Source organism: Streptopelia decaocto, assembly GCF_964273445.1.
Source record: "Streptopelia decaocto genome assembly, chromosome: 2".
Classification (NCBI taxonomy): domain Eukaryota; kingdom Metazoa; phylum Chordata; class Aves; order Columbiformes; family Columbidae; genus Streptopelia; species Streptopelia decaocto.
Genome location: NC_138655.1, coordinates 129,678,526 through 129,685,789, shown reverse-complemented (window position 1 = coordinate 129,685,789; position 7,264 = coordinate 129,678,526).

Sequence of the window (7,264 nt, the reverse complement as noted above, 5' to 3'; positions counted from 1 at the left end):
TAGAAGAGGAAATAATTAAGAAAGGATCTGTCCGCTGTGGTGAGTTCATCCGAAAAACAGGACCCTTCATAGGTCTAGCAATTTCTCAGCTACCTGCCTCCATTGGCTAATTCAATTGATTAATGATATTCTTAGTCAAAGAAGACTTCTTTTGATGAAGAAGCAGGTGGTTGTTAGCCTCTGCATCCTTTGTTGTGCTGTTCCAACAGGTGATGAAGGTTTCTTTGGGAGTAGCTGGAAATCCACTATTGCCTGGAGAAACAGGGCTCAGCCCCTTCCCCAGACTGAAGCAAGCTGTCTACTCCTTCATCGGCTGCATTCGCGGGAAGAAGAAAGCTCTTGGTGTTTTAATTCTGGAACTGGACTCTCTGCAAACATGTCCTTTCCTGCAACGTCTGCTTGGGACCAGATAGATCAGTCCTTGTGAATATCCCTGTGCACGTGTGGCTGCTTTTATATGTTCTATACCTGTTAGTACTGGTATAGACTTTATAAACTACTTATAGATTTATATAACGTTGTTTAATCATCTTTTACAGATCCTGTCACAAATTGTCCACTCTCTTCCAAAGGCGGAACAGACCAAATAAAGAAAAAATTATGGAAGAAATGCATTTATTAACCTCATCTTCATACATGGAAAACTGAGATGAAATGTTCTTTCCAAAGTTACCCACATAGGCTGAGGTGGGAACTGGATCCAGACCTGCTACATTCCCACAACAGTGGGTGACTATCCCAGCGTGAACTTCCCTTTCCAGGAAGTATTCTCACCTACATCAATATCTAGTCTGGTTGTTACTTCTATAAGGTTTTGTCTTTTTATATTTTGAAGACTTGTTGTTCTTGTCTCCTTTCTATGGAATCCTCAGATGCGTTACTGCATGGGTTCCTTTCTAGCCTCAAGTAGATGGATATCAAATACACTGTATATAAGACTGTCTGGAAATCTAGACTTTGAAAGGATGTTTTATTTTAAAACAAGAAAAAAATCCCTACAGTTTATGTTCCACTGAGTGTGAGCCCAGCACTATATTACTGGTTTTTAGTGAAGCTTTGCTTTTGCTACCTTTCCCTCAAGCACTAGCAGCTGATGTGATGGTATCAAATGCGCCCTGAGACACAGCTGCACCGGAGGGAGGGCCAGGGCCACCCCAGCCATGCAGTGACAGCAGCAGTTACTCGTGCTGCCATCGCTGCTCAAGCAGATTTGGCATCAGCCACTTATTACTTATAGTTGTTGTAAGCTTACCAAGGACACACACGCAAGAAGCTAGTCCCCAGCTTGGCAAGTAACTTCCTTACCTGTTCTAAAGAGACAGCAGGCCTGTTAGATGTTCTTTGGACATGGTCCACCAGGACGACGCTGGTACCTTCACTGTTCTGACATCCACTGATACACAAGGAGGGAAGGCTTTGGAACCTGACATGCAGGTTAGGACCTGTTATCTCTGTTTTTTTTTTTTTCCCTCTCTTCTGGCCAAGGAGAACAGAGCAGTCAGTGCTCTACCCAGTGCACCCCACCATGAAGTGGGGGAAGAAGAAAGCCAGTGAGAGCACGGGGCGCCGAGCAGCAACTATGTTACATGGGTGGGGGCAGCGGCCATGGAGGTCAGTGTTCTGCTAATGGGGAACTTAACTACCCGTAATTAACCTTTCTCTAAAGTGAATTAATTGCTGTGAAGGAAGAAAAACTGTTTAAGGTGTTCATGCCCTGTGGAACTATACAAATCAGTCATACTGAAGTTGTATTAGATGCACTGTTAAAATCTTGGAGGGTTGAGGCTTTGTTTTTATGTTCTTGTTGGAGTTTTTTCTGTTGTTTGTTTTTAGTTTTTTCCTTTTTTAAAAGACCCTAAGCATTTACTACACAATGATGTTAAAGCCACAACCTAGAAATCCAAACTGGCACCCCCTTATGGAAGAGAGGATCTTCAACCAGGAGGAATTCAGCTGTAAAGTAACCATGGGATTTGGCATCTTGGATTTTTCAGTGTACAACAGGTCAGCTTTTTGTTCCCTAGGTGCTGTTCCTCTCTGCCCAATCCTGCACTGACTCCAGTAGCCTGGAGAAAGGGAGAATCACAGTATCACAGAATGTTAGGGATTGGAAGCACCTCAAAAGATCATCTAGTCCAATCCCCCTGCCAGAGCAGAAACACCTAGATGAGGTTACACAGGAATGTGTCCAGAAGCTGACACGTAGAGCAAGGAGCAGAAGATAAATAGAAGCACTAGGAGAGCATGTTAGTCTGTGAAAGCTGACAAGCAGGAGGCAGCAGCTGCTGAGAAAGCCCTCCATTCTGTTGCCATCCCATCACACTCCAGATCACACCAACACATCCCAGCAGCGCATGTGAGAGCCATCAACCAGTCGAATGTTCCCCAATGAAGGTATTACGTGTGTTTGTTGTGAGAGTAGATACTACATGATATTTGTGAAGATCTGTGCTGCTAATGTAGTGGCATCATGCATCATCATCAGCGATTTAGCAATCAACGTTCAGCGGTTCTTCTTCCCTGCAGTACTGCCAGAGTGAGGTCTCTGTCTCCACAGAACCTGTAAAAGACAGTGGAGCCACTGCAAGCTGCTAAAGCCCACAGAGGGTATAAATGTCCGTTACCTTCAGCCATCCTTCAAGTTCCCTTTGTCTCCATGAGTTTACAAGGTTTCTACCATGAGGCAGAGAGGGCCAACTTACAGTTATTGAAGAAGTACTGTAAATAAGCATCTCCCATAACCTTGGATCCACAAACCAGTCAAAGACTGGCTAGTTCTCATCATGCTGAGAACAGGAGCAAAGATGAAGCAGTGAAAAAGAGGGGTCCAAACAGCCCATGGTTCCTCCTATAGGTTCACAAGTCACTACACAGCACTAATCCATTGTTATATCCCACTGAGTTTGTATGTTTTGTTCTGTTGTTTTGTTTGTTCATTTGTTTGTTTTTCCTGACATTTAAAGCAAAAACAAAGACCTATTGCAAGCTCCCATGACACATCCGTATGCAACTTGAGGAGTTCTCTGTCAGTGCTTTCCTTTGGGGTAAGTTTTGAAAGACAAAGATACTGAAGCACCTTGGAGGGCTATGTTGTGTCTGTGCTGCTCTTCGCTGATGCTATAGTCCATGTCTTCTGGGACAGGAGGAAATTCAGCCTGGAAGTTTTGGCAGATCATAAATTACTGAACTTGAGATGCTGTGCAGAGAACATGCATCCTGGTCCTAATGCAGTACTGGGAGGAGAACGAGGGTGGAGTGCCTCAAGGGTCAGTACTGGGGCTGGTATTATTCAATATATTCATCAATGATTTGGATGAGGCAATAGAGTGTACTATCAGCAAGTTTGCTGATGACACCAAGCTGGGAGGAGTGGTTGATACACCAGAAAGCTGTGCTGCCATCCAGCGGGACCTGGACAGGCTGGAGAGTTGGGCGGGTAAAATTTAATGAAATATAACAAGGGAAAGTGTAGAGTATTGCATCTGGGCAGGAACAACCCCAGGTTCCAGTATAATTTGGGGAATGACCTATTAGAGAGCAGTGTAGGGGAAGGGGACCTGGGGGTCTTGGTGGACAGCAGTATGACCATGAACCAGCACTGTGCCCTTGTGGCCAGGAAGGCCAATGGCATCCTGGGGTGTATTAGAAGGGGGGTGGTCAGTAGATCGAGAGAGGTTCTCCTTCCCCTCTACTGGTGAGACCACATCTGGTATATTGTGTCCAGTTCTGGGCCCCTCAGTTCAAGAAGGACAGGGAACTGCTGGAGAAAGTCCAGCACAGGGCAACAAAGATGATTAAGGGAGTGGAGCATCTCCCTTATGAGGAAAGGCTGAGGGAGCTGGGTCTCTGTAGCTTGGAGGAGACTGAGGGGTGACCTTATTAATGTTTATAAATATATAAAGGGTGAGTGTCACAAGAATGGAGCCAGGCTCTTCTCAGTGACAACCAGTGATAAGAGAAGGGGTAATGGGTTCAAACTGGAGCACAAGAGGTTCCACTTAAATTTGAGAAGAAACATCTTCTCAGTGAGGGTAACAGAGCACTGGAACAGGCTGCCCAGGGAGCTTGTGGAGTCTCCTACTCCGGAGACATTCAAAACCCACCTGGAGGCCTTCCTGTGTAACCTCATCTAGGTGTTCCTGCTCCGGCAGGGGGATTGGACTAGATGATCTTTTGAGGTCCCTTCCAATCCCTGACATTCTGTGATTCTGTGTGAATTGCAGACCAGGCTGGTGGAACAGTTCTATCAGTATTGGTTCTCAGTGACCACAATTCTCCATTCTTGATCCCTAATGTATCAGATGCCTTCACAGTTGGAAAGCTCCACCAAATGAAAAGAAAAATGTTTTTCTAAAAAGAGGACAACAGAGAAATAACTACTTTTTAAGCTTAAAAAGTAATCTTATGCAGGAAGCACCACTAGCACCTTTTTCACAGTGGGAAACTTATTTCCACCACAGCCACTTATTCATTAATAACTGATTTAAAGAAATGTTTGCAGATCTTAGTTAACAAATATCTTCTTTAATATTTTGCCAAATAAATGTTGTTTGCTTGAATGCGAAAGGTACCTGCTATTAGATACCGAAGGCAGTAACCCCCAGTCGCTACCACAGGGGTTAAGAAATCATTCTGTGTAAGGTGGTCTCCCACTTCCTCATGAAATTTAACGACAGAGCTGCTGAAGTGGCTCACGGCTTTTTCTAGGTCACTAGTGTCTCTGGCACCTTTTTCAAATGAAAGTTTCATCTTGTAGATCTAAAGCAGAAGGAAAAGTACTAAGGCTTTTTTGTCCCAGTTTAATAACAAGTTTAACAAAAGTGAGGAAGGGTAATGATGGTATTTTTGCACTATCTGGACATACTACTGACCTATTTAAAGGAAACTGCTTTTTACCTAAACTTGATCAGTGCTGTATTTACACCCCTGTGTGAGATAGAGAAAAATATTTTTTCTGCTGAACCTAACAGTCCTTACCTGTCCATAGGCAGAGGTAGAGCTTTGTGAAATAGTTTATGCAGAAGCAAAATGCAAGAAATTATGTCTACAGGTACTGCAGATGGTGTGGCTTGAGTCTGCATCTCACATCCTCCTTTATACCACTGGTTAAAAGACAAGGGCGCCAACTGTACATGAGGAAAATTTGTTCACGTCCTTTGCCCAACCCAAAATTTGCTTTTGTAGGAAGCAATAGAAAGTATTTATCCCAGATTGTTTTCCTCTTCTGGTCCAGAGAATTCACATTAGTTCTAGAGGACTACAGCAGCTAAAGAGAGTAGACTGCTAGTAAGGCTGGCGTTGGTGTAAGCCTCGCTGTTCCCCTCACTGCTCCTCCTTGGCCCAGCCATGCAACAGACGGTGCTTTTCCAAAAAGCGTCCTTCGGCTGACTGGCCCACACCTCTCCCCTGTCATGCGGCTCTGCAGCAAAATGCTTTGGTAAGTACTGCAAGACCGAGGGCTTAATGTCATTACAGATTTGAAATATTGTTACACAGGACAAATGACAGCCTTGATAAACTTCCTTACGCACATCATTTCTGCGCGCACACACTCTCAGAAGTTATTTTGGCCCCCCATGTAAACCAACTGCTGTCACTGGGTGCACATTTTCCATGACATGCAGCCTCCGACCAGCCTGGGTAGCAGCTGTTGGGAACTTCTTGTGGCCGCTTCTTTGAAGCATTTGGGCACACGGTATGTTTAAGAGTATTTCCTTGCAGTCTATATCCCGAGCCTAGAATTGAGGCTATACAAAAACCTAGATCAACTGTCAGGTTTGCATGAAGCCAATATTTTCAATATTGCTGGCAATTCAATTGTGAATTTAAGCTTATTGTGTGTTAGCACAAAGTTAAGACCAAGCTTTGTCACTTAGGTTGACTAAGTTTTACTTTGTTGCAAAACTTTAAACTATTATCAGAGTTCTGCCTATGATTACAATTCTTCATCTAGAACTAAAGAAAGTATAAAAGTAACTAGAGAAACTATGTATCCGTCTAACTAGCGGTGTTTAAAGACACAGTATGAGCGTTCTCCCAGCCATTTTGTTTCATAAACAGAAAGAGGAGCTTAAATAAACGGTGTTCCTAAATCCATTCACAACAAATCAGAGATGAGGTTCCCATCCTTAGGGAGAATGCAAGCCACGGAAGTTACAAAAACTGCTAATACCAAGACCTCAGCCCATGGGATCTCAGTTATAATAATAATAAAAGTACATTAATGATAAAACAGCTACAAATTATCCTTCTCATTTCAGGACTGATCATTTTAGAAACAGTAATTGAAGTCTAACAATTATTGATACATTACATACACCTACAAGTATGTCTGATGCAGTAAGAATTAGCATTTTCACCTGTTCTTCCCATGAACCGAATCACTCCCATCACCATGAAGCACGAAACACCCCACGTAATACAACACCGTTGTCACTTATAACTTCATACGGACTCGTGACAAATTAACTGCTGGAAGAAACCATCTCCGACTGAGGACCGAGAGCTCCTCTCTGGCTTCAGCTTCCAGGCAGCAGATCTGCTGAACTGCTGCTCTCCAGCTGACCCAGGCGACTTCTCAACCCTTGACAACTGCAGGCCACAAATACCATAACCTGACGAGAAGCCACCTCTCTCGCTTCTTCCCCTCACAGTTCCCTGTGCCCAAGAATTCCCCAGCCAGCCCTGCAGCCACTTCCCATGTTTGGCATCCAGCCGCCTTGCTATTTCTGCACACTGCTCCCCTTCATTTTGAAAGAACAAAACCAGAATTTAAATACCCACACTTCTCCATGATTAGATATTAACAGCTTGCTTTATAGAGAACAATTTTATTGATTCTTCCCAATTTGCCTGGATCACCCATAATATCTTCAGAATTGGAGGGTTATTTGTCAAACTTCAGTGTTTCAGGTCCTTTGTTTCCATTTTACTAAGAGTCTTTCAACTACAATTTATGGATAAAAAGTACTGAGTAATAACCAATAAGTTAGAACTTCTTTTGTCACCAGTTTCCCCAGCATACCATATAAGGCCTTCAAAAGATTTGGATGTGTTTGTGTTTCTTTTAATTACTTGTAAATAGTTCCTGGCATTGACATTCAGAAATAGTTAACAAAGTCGCATTTCATAGGCTTACCCTCTTAAAATTATGACAAACTCTTTTGGTGGCATTGCCTGACAACCAGGATGACATTATTTTTGCTGTGAGGGCTTTGTAGCTCTATTCCTTTTGCTGCGCCAACATCGACATTCAACCAGCCAC